The sequence below is a fragment of the Onychomys torridus genome, chromosome X, assembly GCF_903995425.1.
Source record: "Onychomys torridus chromosome X, mOncTor1.1, whole genome shotgun sequence".
NCBI lineage: Eukaryota > Metazoa > Chordata > Mammalia > Rodentia > Cricetidae > Onychomys > Onychomys torridus.
Window position 1 is genome coordinate 91,044,510 of NC_050466.1, and position 14,974 is coordinate 91,059,483.

The 14,974-nt window shown below is 43.9% G+C and overlaps 1 pseudogene; it reads right to left on the bottom strand.

Moving 5' to 3' along the window:
• Positions 1 to 289: 289 nt before the first annotated feature.
• LOC118574519 lies at positions 290 to 1,161 on the bottom strand (annotated as a pseudogene).
• Between the last annotated feature and the right edge of the window lie 13,813 nt (positions 1,162 to 14,974).

Below are 14,974 nucleotides of genomic sequence, written 5' to 3' on the forward strand. Positions count from 1 at the left end.
CACTGAGTCTGGAGCTAGCTGTTTCCTTCGGGTAGACTAGCTAGCTGGCAAGCACTTCCTGGAGCCCCCTCTCTGCCTCCTCACTGCTGGGATCACCGATGTGTACCACCACACTCAGATTTGACACAAGCCCTCATGCTGGTGTGGCAAGCACTTTCCTACTGAGCCATGTCCCAGCCCCGCCCACTTGTCCATTCTTAATAGTAGCATTCAGTGGCATTGAATCCATTCACAGTTTTGTGCAATCCTCACCATTTGTTTCCAGAATTCTTTTTTTTTTAAAGTTTGTAATTATATTTATGTACAGAAAACTTAGCAGTGTACATTTAACCCAATTTAGTGGCGAGTTCTTTGGCCTTTGCCTTTTCCTGCTTGGCAATCTGAGCGACAGATTTAGGACCCAGGACATTGCCTCCCCAGTGGCGGCGGATCTCATCATATCTATCATTGTAATTGGTCCTAACAGCTTCCACCAGCTTAGCCAGAGCACCCTTGTCTTCCGAGTTAACCTGTGTGAAGGCTACAGTGGTGCATGTCTTCCTGTGGACCAACTGCCCCAGCCTGGCCTTTCCCTTGATGATGCAGTAGGGGACCCCCATCTTTCGACACAGGGAAGGCAGGAAGACCACCAGCTCAGTGGGGTCTACATCGTGGGCAATCACCACCAGCTGAGCTTTCTTGTTCTCCACCAAGGTGGTGACTGTATTGACCCCCCCCCTCGAAGGACAGGCGGTCTCTTAGTTGGGACGTCCCCCTTTGCCAGCAGCTTTCTTCTCAGCACGGGCCAGCAGCCTTTGCCTCTTCTCCTGCTTCGTCTCTGGCCTGTACTTGTGGGCAAGCTTGAGCAGCTGGGTAGCTGTTGGCCGTCCAGGGCCTGGGGGAACTGGTTAATGGCAGGAGGTACTTTGAGCCGCTTATAGAGGATGGCTCTTTGCTGCTGCAGCCTAATGTAGCGAGGCCATTTGATGAAGCGTGTGAGGTCTCTTTTGGGCTGAATGTCCTGCCCAATGCCGAAGTTCTTAGGCCTTTTCTCAAATAAAGGATTCACCACCTTTTTGGCCTCCTGTTTCTTCACGACGGCGGGGGGTGGGGTGGGGGGTGGGGGGGGGGGGGCGGGGCCACTTTCTTCCCCTTGGCCTTCTTTCCCTTGGGCATCTTGCTCGGCTGGAGGAGAAAGCCAGAATTCTTTCCTCTTCATAAAAAGAAAATGTATCCATTAAGTTCCTATTACCTCCGCCTACATTTCCTTCCTTTCTTTTTTGTATCTTTTATTCTTTGACTTTCCATGAGTATAGGACATATCTTGACCACATCCCCCTCCCCCTCCTCCCTCCCATTACATTCCACACCCACCACACCTCCCCTACCACCTTCAAGTCCTTTCTTTTCTTTTTTTTTTTTTTTTTTTTTAAACCGCTGATTGACTGAGTCCAGTCAGTACGGCCCACTGGAATGTTGCTTGATCTCGTTGGCTTCCTCTTGTGCAGGCAAACATATGTGCTGCGAGTTTCTGAGGACAACAGCCATGTCATACCAGCAGACATGCACTCACAGCACTCTCCCCATCCTGTGGCTCTTACAATTTCTTCCTCCTCTTCCGTGTTCTTCCTTGAACCTTGGGTGGGGATTGATGTCCCATTTAGAGCCGAGCACTCAGCCTTCACTTATTCCAAGCACTTTGGCCAGATACGAGTCCCTGAATGATCTGCTGCCCACTGCAGATGAAGATTCTCTGGTCAAGGTCTGAAAGCAGCGCTAATCTATGGGCATGAACATAAATGTTTGGAAGGCAATTTGAGAACATATCTATTTAGCAAAACAACAGTAGTAGGTTCATCCTCTAGGGCTTATGGCCTCCTGAGCCATTGGCTTTTGTTTTGTTTTGTTTGTTTGAGACACAGCTCACCTGTATTCCTGATTGCCCTGGAACTTACTATAGACCAGGCTGGCCTCGAACTCACAAAGATCCACCTACCTCTGCCTCCTGAGTACTAGAATTTAAAGCATATACTACCACATTGCCATTGGCTTTTGGCCAAGATTACAGTGCCAGGCATGCATTCTTTCAAAGGCTTAAAGGCTAACACCCACACGTAAAAAAAAAAGTATATTTGTCCTTTGGGTCTGGGTTACCTCACTCAGGCTGATTTTTTTTTCTAGCTCCATCCATTTACCTGAGAATTTCTTTTTTTTTTTTTTTGAAACAGAGTCTCTACATAGCCCTGCCTGTCCTGGAACTCACTATGTAGACCAGACAGGTCTGGAACTCACAGAGATCTGTCTGTCTCTGCCTCCTGAGTGCTGGGAATAAAGGCATGAACCACCACACCTGGCATGAATTTCATTTTTCTTTTGAGACAGAGTTTCTCTGTGTAGCCCTGGCTGTCCTGGAACTCTCTCAGTAGACCAGGCTGGCTTCAGACTCACAGAGATCCACCTGCCTCTGCCTCTTCAGTGTGAGATTAAAGATATATGTCAGGCTGGAGAGATGGCTCAGAGGTTAAGAGCACTGACTGTTCTTCCAGAGGTCCTGAGTTCAATTCCCAGCAACCACATGGCAGCTCACAACCATCTGTAATGGGATCTGGCGCCTTTTTCTGACCTGCAAGCATGTATGTAGGCAGAACACTGTATACTTAACAAATAAATAGATCTTAAAGGTGTGTGTCACCACTGCCTGGCTGTTTGTTTTCTTGATATCCAGTTTTTAAAGTTCTTTATATTTTTAAGACATTAACCCCCTATCAAATATGTAGTTGGTAAGGATCCTTTCCCGTTCTGCAGGGTGATGTTTTGTTTGAATGATGGTGTCCTTTGCTTTACAGAAGCTTTCCAGTTTCATGAGGTCCCATTTATTAATTGTTGCTCTTGGTGCCTGTGCTATCAGTGTTCTGTTCAGGAAATCTTTTCCTGTGCCAATGCGTTCACGGCCATTCCCGCATTCTCTTCTACTAGGTTCAGTGTATCTGGTTTTATGTTGAGATCTTTGATCATTTCGGAGTTGAGGTTTGTGCAGGATGATAAGCATGGATCCATTTGTATTCTACATGCAGACATCCAGTTTGACCAGCACCATTTGTTGAAGTTGCTGTCTTTTTATCCAGTGTGTATTTTTTGCTTCCTTATAAAAAAAAAAATCAGGTGTACATATATGTGTAGACTTACGTCTGGGTCTTCAATTTGATTCTGTTGATCAACCTGCCTGTTTTTATTACTATAGCTCTGTAGAACAACTGGAAATCAGAGATTGTGATACCTCTAGAAATTCTTTTATTATTTAGGATTGTTTCAGTTATTCTCTCTCTCTCTCTCTCTCTCTCTCTCTCTCTCTCTCTCTGTTTCCATATGAAGCTGAACATTTTTCCTTTCAAGTTCTTTGAAGAATTGTGTTGGTAATTTGATGGGGATTGCGTTGAATCTGTAGATTGCTTTTGGTAAGATTGCCATTTTTACTATGCTAATCCTGCCTATCCATGGAGCATAGGAGATCCTTCTATCTTCTGATATCTTCTTCAACTTCTTTCTTCAAAGACTTGAATTTTTTTTTGTCATGTAAGTCTTTCACTTACTTGACTAGGGTTACCTCAAGATATTTTATAGTTTGTAGCTATTGTGAAGGGTATTGTTTTCCTGATTCCTTTCTCAATCTGTTTGTCGTTGTATATAGGAGGGCTACTGATTTTTTTGTTGTGTTTTGGTTTTTGTTTTTTTGAGACAGGGTTTCTTTGTGAAACAGTTCTGGCTGTCCTGGAACTCACTCTGTAGACGAGGCTGACCTTGAACTCACAGAGATCTGCCTGCCTATGCCTCCCGAGTGCTGGGATAAAGGCGTGCGTGCCATGCTGGAGGGCTATTGATTTTTGTGTATTAACTTTGTATCTTGCTGCTTTGTTGAAAATGTTTATCAGCTGTAGAAGTGTGCTGGCGTGGTTCTTAGGGTCTTTTATGTAGAAAACAATATCATCTACAAATACATACTTTAAATGACTTCCTTTCCTATTTGCACCCCTTTGATCTCCTTCAGTTGTCTTATTGCTCTAGCTAAGACTTCAAAGAGAGTGGACAACCCTGTCTTGTTTCTGATTTTAGTGGGAATGCTTTGACTGGCTCTGTTTTGGTCTGTGGTTCTCAACCTGTGGGGCGTGACCCCTTTGGAGGCCGAATGGCCCTTTTGCTGGGGTTGCCTAAGACCATCTGAAGATAGAAATATTTACATTACGATTCATAGCAGTAACACAACTATAGTTATAAAGTAGCATTGGAAATAGTTTTCTGAGTGAGGTAACCCAGACTCAGAAGGACAAACATGGTATGCACTCACTCATAAGTGGATACTAGATATAAAGCAAAGAACAATCAGACTGCAACCCATAGATCCAGGGAGGCTATATAGCAGGGGGGACCCTAGGATGACTGTGGCTTATAATAAGTTATGGTTTTGCCCAATCACTGGACAAGCTTCAGTGAAACATAAGAATTTGTGCCGAGCGGTGGTGGCACACACCTGTAATCCCAGCCCTTGGGAGGCAGAGGCAAGGGGATCTCTGTGAGTTCGAGGCCAGCCTGGTCTACAGAGCAAGATCCAGGACAGGCACCAAAACAACACAGAGAAACCCTGTCTCGAAAAACAAAAAAAAAAGAAAGATAAGAATTTGTACCGTATCAAGGTGATGAAAGAATTTGCTGGCTGTACTTCCAGGAGGGGAGATTAGCCTATAGAAAAATGTCTGCCATAAATCAAACAGTGAAGGGGAAGATGAATAGGAATTTCACTTACACAACTTAAGTAAAACATAGCTGTCTGAACAGATGAAGATAGGTTTCTTCTGTATCCCAGAATCTAATCAATATTTATATGTATAATTCAGCTAATATTTGGCTTAAAAGGGATTATTGGGAAATGTTATCATTTTTACTATTTTCTACAGAGAAAATATTTTCCAGTTTCAAATAACCCTGGACACTTTAATTATAACCTGGTTTTATGTTTTAAAAAAAAAGTCTGTATGATATACTGGTTTTATGTGTTTTCTGTCTTACCCCCTATAATAAGAGAAGCATTTTTTAAAGTTTATTTTGTTCAGTGATAGGATTCTCAAATATGTAGAACAGTGCTTTGTACAAGGTTGGCACTTGTTCAACAAATAAATTAAGACACTTATTTAAAAAAAAAGATCTGAGGGAACAAAAGGGAGAAAATCGTAGAAAAGCTGACCACAGCTGAGAGCTAGCTGGGGAGACCTTCTGGCCTGGAAAGATAGCATTCTCTCTTGCTTAAATAAAACAAGGCTTCCAACATGGTGTCAGTTGTCCTAAGGAGGAGCTGTTACAAGGCTGGGAAGGGATGGCTATTTAGTAAGCTAAAGATAGCCCAAGATAAATTGTACCTGGGCCCTGGACCTGCAACATTCTAGCCTCTCCACCATCATTGAGGTTCTAATCATTCAGCCTTGCAAAATGTTCCAGTTTGAAGATGGAGCTTCTTTCTGGGAATATATTTCACATGTCATCTTCTTGAGGGCTGGGACTGCAGATATGAACCACCACTGCTTGACTGGGTTTTATATAGGTGACGTTTAGATGATGGGAGTTGAAAGGTTATAGTAACACACATAAATATACATACATAGAAAAACTGTCCAACAGCGGTATCAGGATGTAATATCATGAATGTAATAAATCAATACAATTAATGTAATTAGTGAATATCATAAATGTAATTATTGAATGAATACTGCAAATGTAATCAATGAATACCACAAATGTAACTAATATCATGAGTATAATTAATGAATATCATGAGTGTAATTAAAGGAAGAAAGAAAGAAAGGAAGAAAGAAAGAAAGAAAGAGCCTTTAATCTCAGCATTTGGGAGGCAGAGGCAGGCGGATCTCTGTGAGTTCGAGGCCAGCCTGGTTTACAGAGTGAATTTCAGGACAGGCTCCAAAGCTACACAGCAAAGCCCTGTCTCGAAAAACCAAAACCAAAACCAAAAACAACAACAAAAATCGAGCAATGTTCCTTCCGGTTCTATTTTGTGGAATACTTTTGAGGAGTATTGGTGTTAATTCTTCTTTGAAGGTCTGGTAGTACATATTAAGAAATTTATTACTTTAGGTTTAAAATCCTTTAGGTTTTCCCATTCGGTGGAGTACAGGTTTTTAAAGTATGTTCTTATAATTAGCTGGATTTCCTTAATGTCTGTGATGATGCTCCTATTTCTGTCTCTAATTTTATTAATTTGGATATTCTTTCTCGGTTTTTAGTTAATTTACATAAGGGTTTATCAATTTATTGGTTTTCTCAACGAACCAACTCTTCATTTCACTGATTCTTTTGTTTTCTTTTCAAGACAGGGTTTCTCTGTGTAGTCATGGCCATCATGGAACACACTTTGTAGACCAGGCTGTCCTTGAACTCAGAGATCCACTTGCCTCTGCCTCCTGAGTGTCACCATGCCTGGCTTCATTGGTCTTTTTATTGGTTTTGTTGTTGTTTCTATTTCATTGATTTTAACCTTGAGTTTGATTACTTCTTACCATCTACTCTTTTTGGTATTATTTCTTCATGTTGTTTAAAGCTTGTCATCAAGTTTTTTTTTTCTTCCCCAAGACAGGGTTTCTCTGTGTAGCTTTGTGCCTGGAACTCACTCTGTAGCCCAGGCTGGCCTTGAACTCACAGAGATCCGCCTGCCTCTGCCTCCCGAGTGCTGGTATCACAGCGTGCGCCACTACCGCCCGGCATCATCAAGTTTTTAATATGAGATCTCTCCGATTTTTTTCTGTATGTGGGCACTTTATATGAGCTTGCCTCTTAGAACCACCTTTGTTGTGTCCTATAGATTTAGGTATGTTGTGTTTTCATTAATTCTAAAAAGTTTTAAATTTCCTTCTTAATTTTTGTCTTGACCCATTTTTCACTCAGTAGTGAGTTATTCAGTTTCCATAGTTTGTAAACTGTTGTTTCTGTTGTTATTGATATCAAGCTTCAGTCTGTGGTGGTCAAATAGGATGCAGGGAATTATTTCAAGTTTCTTTTTCTTTTTCTTTTTCTTTCTTTCTTTCTTTCTTTCTTTCTTTCTTTCTTTCTTTCTTTCTTTCTTTCTTTTTTTTTTTTGAGCTGAGGATCGAACCCAGCACCTTGCACTTGCTAGGCAAGCACTCTACCACTGAGCTAAATCCCCAACCCTTTAAGTTTCTTATATGCGTTGCGATACACCTTATGTCTGAGTATGTGGGTGAATTTTGGAGAAAGTTCCATGAGCTGGTGAGAAGAAGGTATATTCTATTGTGTTTGGGTGAAATGTTCTGTGCAGATCAATATGTGATTTTAGCAGTAGTAGTGTTTCTTTTATGAACTTGTGTTTGGTGCTTAAGTAGGGGATTGTCCTTTGGATGAGTATGTGGTGTCCTTTTCTATCTCTTCTCATTAGTTTTGGTTTGAAGTCTGATTTGTTTGTTTTGTTTGCTTTTTGTTTTTTCGAGACAGTGTTTCTCTGGCTGTCCTGGAACTCTCTCTGTAGACCAGGCTGGCCTTGAACTCACAGAGATCCACCTGGCTCTGCCTCCCGAGTGTGGGGATTAAAGGTGTGTGCCACCCCCTGCCCAGTTTATAAAGTAATTTTTAAGGTTGTTTTCTACTGTTTCATCTGTGTTGGGATGGATGTTCAGGTCTTGCTGTTGCAGTATCACTAGGTTCTGGTGCTGCCCTATTGCTCTGTATGTTATTGAATGTCTTCTTACACTGCCTTTTACCCATTAGTTTTGGGATAACTCTAGGTACTGGTGTTGATTCTTGTGATGTCTTTGTTGGGTGGGTCTTTTGTTCCTTTATTGTCTGTTTATGATGATGATGATGATGATGATGATGATGATGATGATGTTGATGATTTACCCTGAATGGTCAAGGATTCTGGTGATTGGCTGGTTGTCAGGTCTAGTAGGGTTGACTCAGCTGAGGTTTGTGGAGGTTTGGGTGCCTAGATCCAGCATATCCTCCAGTTCTTCTGGCTGGTGTGGGCTTTTCTTGTGCCTATGGGCTCTCCTCTTCAACTGGTGTGGGTTGTGCCTCTGGGCTCCGTTCTTCCATCAAGTGTAGGCTTTGCCTGTGCCTATTCTTCCAATTGGTGCAGGTGGTGTTTGTGACTCTAGGGGCTGCTGATGGTCCTGGAGAGGGCTGTTCACTGGGAGGCTCTTCTTCCGATTGGTGCAGGTGGTGCTTGTGACTCTAGGGGCTGATGTTGCAGGGGATGGTTGGCCATGGGGAGGATGAAGGGTTTGGTGGGTCTGGGAGGTTGAGTTGGCCTTGTAGGTCACAGGGTCCAATGGGTGGTCGCAGCCTGTGTATTATAGGACCTGCTATATGATTCTGGTTCTAATTTCATGTCTTGAACCATTTTCATTATTTCATTCCACTGTTTGTGTTTTTGCATGTTTTTTAAAGGGATTTATTCATATCTTCTCTAAGGTCCTTGAACATATTCATAATAGCTATTTTGAAGTCCTTGTCTTGTCCTTGCATGTCTCAGAGCCTACTGTAACAGCGTTACTGTGGTCTGGTGCAGGCATGTCTTGGTTGCTAGTGTTTGTGCTTTGGTTGCTGGTGTCTAGGCATGTGCGGTTGGGATGAGCGAGGTGATTCTAGGCGTTGCTCTCTGGTCTGTGTTGGATGGTGTTCCATTCCTTGGTTTTTGTTGCCCTCTTTGGGTCTGAGTGTGGTGGCTCTGGTTTGCCTAGCAGAGAGGAGTCGAGGTGGGTGAGGAGAAAAAGCCGAGAGGGACTGTCCCCAGGGAGTATGAAGTGTGCTGGGAAAAGAGGTTCCTGCAAGTAGGTTGCAGAAAGGCAAAGAATAATTTGGAGGGACAGCAATGAAGGGGCTGGGGGGATGCTAGGTCTAGAGCAAGATTTGGAGTCTCCAGTGAATGGAGTCGGGTTACAGGGCTGAGGGTGAGAATGGAGAGCTCATAATGCAAGACATCTTACTTGAGTCCCTGCCTGGGGATCTGGGGATGGGGGCTGATGCTAAAAAATGGGGTTAGGCTAGAATGGGGGTGATGAGAAGGTCCACAGGAAGGAGGTAGAGTGGAAGGAGAGCACCTGCGAGCAGACTGCTCCAAGGCTGGGTGTGTGTGTGTGTGGAGACATGGGCACGATGGTGAGGGAGAACAGGAAGGAGACCGAAAACTGCCTGGCTGAGTTTCAGCTCAGTGTGGCCACTGGGGGTCTCAGGCAGGGTGTGTTTCTAGCCATTGGTGGCTGACACAGAAGAATGGAGTGGGCTAGAAGGGGGTGCTGAGAGGGTCCACAGGAAAGAGGAAAGCTTGTCCTGCACCAAGGTTTGGCGGAGATGGAAGACAGAAAACCATCTACTGGAGTTCCAGTCTGCTGTGGCCACTGGGCTGTATTTGCACATTTTGTTTTTATTTCCCCCTTTCCAAAAGTCCTTACCGACACAATTACATGTAAGTCACAAAGAGGCTTCTGCTTGCAGGGCGTTCCTCTTGTCTCTCTGTTTCTTCCCATGTTTTTCCAACTGTAGACCAAATCCTAGGCAACGGCCCCTTCATCGGTCACTTATCTCTTAGCGTAATGAGCAGAGGCAGGCAGGCTGGCTCCTCGCGCTTTTCCAAGAACTTTGGTTGTAACCTGCAGAAGGAAGGCTTCGTTGTGTACACCTAGCGACAGAACAGTTTCTCAGATCCCACAGGGCTGGGGGTGAGACAGAAAAAGAGAGCGAAAACCGCCTCCCTTAGTGGTGTGGCCACTGGGGTACATGTATTTCTTAAATGAAAACTTTTATTCATGTGTATGTGCTTCTGCATACGCACGTGTGTGTATGGATGAGTGCCTGTGGAGGCCAGAAGAGGTGTCTGATTCCCTGAAACTGGAATCACAGGCAGGTATGAGCTGTCTGATGCTGGGAAGTGAACCTGAGTCTTCAGTAAGCAACTCTCAGTCACTGAGCCATTTCCTCAGTCCCTAAGTTGTATGCATCTATTATTTGTTTGTTTGGTTGTTTATGAGTTAGATGAGGTCTCTCTGTGTAACCCTGGATGTCCTGGAACTGGATATGTAGCCCAGGCTGGCCTCTAATTCATAGAGATCCCACCTGCCTCTGCCTCCCAAGTGTTGGGATGAAAGGCGTGCGCCGCTGCCGCCGCCCATCATCTACATTGTACTTTTGTTTTTGTTTGTTTGTTTGTTTTTTCAGGACAGGGTTTCTCTGTGTAAACAGGGTTCCCTGGCTGTCCTGAAACTCACTCTGTAGACCAGGCTGGCCTAAAACTCACAGAGATCCACCTGCCTCTTCCTCCTCAGTGCTGGGATCACAGGGTATGCCACAGCAAATTAGGGTTTTTTTTGTTTTTGTTTTGTTTTTTTTGTTTTTTGTTTTGTTTTTTTTTTTGGTCAACCTGACAAAAGCTGGAGTCATCTGGGAAGAGGAAACTTGAACTGAGAAAAATGCCTCCATCAGCTTGGCTGGTAGAAAAGTCTGTGGGGACATGTTCTTGATTAGTGATTGATGTGGGAGGAGGGCCCAGGCAACTGTGGGCCTCTGGCAGGTAATTATAGGAAAAGTAGTTGAATGTGAGCCTAGAAAGCAAGGCAGTAAGCAGCAATTCCCTGGGCTCTCTGCTTCAGGTTCCTGCCTTGCGGTCCTGTTTGGCTTCTCTTCATGATGGACTGTAAGCTGTAAGGTGAAACAAACCCTTTCCTCCCCAAGTTGCTTTTGGTCATGGTAGAATAGGACAGTCACTCATTGTATCTTATGTTTCTCTTGTAACTACGGATGCTCAGTATTTGTTTTATTGTTTAAAATTTGTTTATTTTTATGCACACCAGTGTTTTGCCTGCATGTGTGTATGTGCACCTTGTATGTGCCTACATGCATGTATGTGCATCTTGTGTGTGCCTGCATGTATGTATGTGCACCTTGTGTTTTGCCTGCATGTATGTATGTGCACCTTGTTATTGTGAAATTATTAAGGCCACTCCACGTAGTTAAAAGGGAGGTTTATTTTGTGGGGTAACTTACAAATGAAGGGGTAGGTCGCAGAGTCTGGCAAAGGTATAGGGTAGTCCGGCGGCGTTCTCTGGAGAACTCTGCTCGGTCCACCTCTAGCGTCCCGTGTCCCGGAACCAAGAGAGCCACCTCCTCCTGCTCCTCGCTCTTCCGCTCCCTCCTCTGCCCCGCCTTGTGGGCGTGATCATTACTGAAGCCTCAATGGGTGTTGGAACTTCCAGGCCAATGCTGGGATGGCTACCCACTACACCTTGTGTTTTGCCTGCATGCATGTATGTGCACCTTGTGTGTGTCTGCATATGTGTATGTGCACCTTGTGTGTGCCTGCATGCATGTGCACCTTGTGTGTGCCTTCATGCATGTATGCGCACGTTGTGTGTGTCTGCATGCATGTATGTGCACCTTGTGTGTGTCTGCATGCATGTATGTGCACCTTGTGTGTGCCTGCATGCAGGTATGTGCACTTTGTGTGTGCCTGCATGCAGATATGTGCACCTTATGTGTCTGCTGTCCTCAGTCAGAAGAGGATGTTGGATTCCCTGGAACTGAAGTTACAGATGGTTGTGAGCTGCTGTGTGAGTGTTGGGACCAAACCCAGGCCTTCTGCAGCAACAACAACTTCTATTAACCCCTGTGCCATCTCTCTAGCTCCCTGTCTTAGTTAGGGTTTCTAGTTTTGTGAAGAGACACCATGGCCATGACAACTCTTATAAAGGAACACATTTGATCAGGGGACTGGCTTACACTTCAGAGGTTCAGTCCATTATCATCATGGCAGAGAGCATGGTACTGAGAGTCTTGCAGGCAATAGGAAGTTGACTGTGACACTGAGTGAAGCTTAAGCAAAAGAGACCTCAAAGTCTGTCCCCACAGTTACACACTTCCTCCAAAAAGGCCACACCTATTCCAACAAAGCCACATCTCCCAATAGGCCACTCCCTTTGGGGGCCATTTTATTTCAAGCCACCACACACCCAGTATTTATGTTTTTTAGGAAAATACCCATGTATTAATATATAATTGGTGCAAGTCTTTAATCCCAGCACTCGGGAGGCAGAGGCAGGTGGATCTCTGTGAGTTTGAGGCCAGCCTGGTCTACAGTGCGAGATCCAGGACAGGAAGGACTGTTACACAGAGAAGTGCTATTTCAAAAAAGAAATCTGATCAAACATTTTTGCCTTTTTTGTTTTGTTTTGTTTTTTTAGAGACAGGGTTTCTCTGTGTAGCTTTGCGCCTTTCCTGGAACTCACTTGGTAGACCAGGCTGGCCTCAAACTCACAGAGAGCCACCTGCCTCTGCCTCCTGAGTGCTGGGATTAAAGGTGTGTGCCACCACTGCCCACATTTTTGCCCATTTTTAAAAAAATGATATGTTTCTTGTGTTTTTCTTCTCTCTCTCTCTCTCTCTCTCTCTCTCTCTCTCTCTCTCTCTCTCTCTCTCTCTCTCTCTCTCTGTGTGTGTGTGTGTGTGTGTGTCTCTGTCTCTCTTCTCCTCCTCAAACTCACAGAGATCCACCTCCCTTTGCTTCCAGATGCAGGGATTAAAGGCATGCACCTCCACACCTGGCTTTTCTTAAAAAAATTAGATCCACTATAGTTTTAAGTTTTCATTTTTTTGTCATTTTATTGTCTTATATGAATGGTATTCTGTCTACAGTTACGTCTGTGTACCACATTATTGCAGTACTTGAAGACGCCACAAGAGGGCGACAGATCCCTTGGGTTGGAGTTACAAGTGTCTGCACTGCTTTGTGGGTGCTGGGAATCGAAACTGGGTTTGCTGGGAGAGCAGCCAGTGTTCTTAACCACTGAGCCATCTCTCCAGTCATAATATATAAAAATAAATACATCTTATTTATTTATTTATTTATTTATTTATTCATTCATTCATTCACTCATTTATTTCTGTGTATGAGTGTTTTGTCTGCATGTATGTAAGCGAACTGCCTTCCTACCTGGTGCCTATGAGACCAGGAAAGGACACTGGATCCTTTGGAATTTGTGTTCCACACTGTTGTGAGCCTCCATGAGGGGGTGCTTGGACTTGAACTCGGATCCTTTGCAAGAGCAACAAGTGCTCTTTTAAGGGAAGTTCCTTGTCTGTTTATCCTGCATATTGGGTGTTAACAGCTTAGATGCAAGACTGTAAAACATCGGTATCGAATTTCTGCCCTCCAGGGGTTCCCCCATTGTGCTGTAAGCCTGCATTTAAGGCCTCCTCCCTCCTTCAATAAATGGCGTTTGGCATTCTGCTGAGGCGAATGACCGGAAAAAAAAAAAAAAGAACTCATAAAAGAACTCATTCAAATTACATTAATTAAAGAGATGAGTCATGGCAAAATAATAATAATAATAATAATAATAATAATAATAATAATAATAAAAAATCCCTTCCAGAAAAAAAACAAAAAACAAAAAACAAAAAGCCCAAGTGCTCCTAACTGTTAGGCCATCTCTTCAGCCATCAAGATTTATTACTTTAAACTTTAAAATTATGCATATATGTATGTCTGAGTGTGGGCTTATGCATGTCATCACAGTGCCTTCTGGGAACAAGTAGAGGGTGCCAGATCTCTCAGAGCTGGGGTTACAGCCTGACATGGCTGCTGGGAGCCCCAGTTCAGTCATCTGCAAGAGCAGTACCGTCATCTTTCCAGCTCCTTTTTCTTTTCTGTTCTTCCCGCCCCCCCAAGACAGGGTTTCTCTGTAGCTTTGGAGCCTGTCCTGGATTAGCTCTGTAGACCAGGCTGGCCTTGAACTCACAGAGATCCACCTGCCTCTGCATCCCGAGTGCCGGGATTACAGGCGTGCGCCACCACTGCCTGGCTTCTTTTCTTTTTTAAGGTGGGGTCTCATGAGGTACGCTAGCCTTGAGCTCAGTATGTTGCCTAGGGAGACCCTGGGCTTTTGATCCTCTAGCCTCTATCTCCTGAGTTCCAGTATGTGCCACCATGCTGGATCTGTGGATTTTCTAGAAATATTATATTTGAGAGTTCTTTATATATTCTAGACATAAATTCTTTATCAGATGTCATTTTCAAATGTTTTTTCTAGATGGTGGTTTGTCTTTTTACTTAGTTTTTGAGAGACAGGAACTTGCTCTGTAGACCAGGCTGACCTCAAAGTCACAGAAATCCACCTGTCTCTGCCTTCCCAAGTGCTGGGATTAAAGGCGTGTCTGGCTATCTTTTCATTTATTATTATTTTTTATTTTCTGGGGTTATAATACAGCTACATCATTTCCCCCTTTCCTTTCCTCCCTCCAAACCCTCATACATGCCCTCCCTGTACTCCTCCAAATCCATGGTCTCTTTTATCATTAATTGCTATTACATACGTGTATGTATATGTACATACATGTATAGTTCTAAGGACATAGATATAACCTGCTCGTCTGTATGATGTCACGTGTATGTGTGTGTTTTCAGGGCTGATCACTGGGTATTGGAGAACCAACTGATGTGCTCTTCCCTGGGAAGACTGTCTTTCCTACTGCACATCCCTTAGTTACCCTTAGTTCTTTGTGTAGGCCTGAGGCCTGGTGATCTTTCCCCGTCCACTTGGGCTTGTCTGTTGTTGTCATCCTTGTTCAGCTCATGTTAGGCAGTCACGTGGTGAGAATGTATGACTGTAGCTTCTGACATTAATAGGAGAAACAATCTCACAGCAAACTCCCTGATCTTCTAGCTCTTATAATCTTTCTTTTCATTTTTTGTTTGTTTGTTTTTTGAGACAAGGTTTCTCTGTGTAGCCCTGGCTGTTTTGGAACTCACTCTGTAGCCTAGGCTGGCCTTGAACTCACAAAGATCTGCCTGCCTCTGCCTCCCGAGTGCTGGGACTAAAGATGTGCACCACCACGCCCAATTCTAATGGCTGTATCTTTCAGTGAGCAGAAGTACTTGATAATGATAAAGTCAACTTTATCCTTTTGTTACAGAGCTGAGGACTGAACC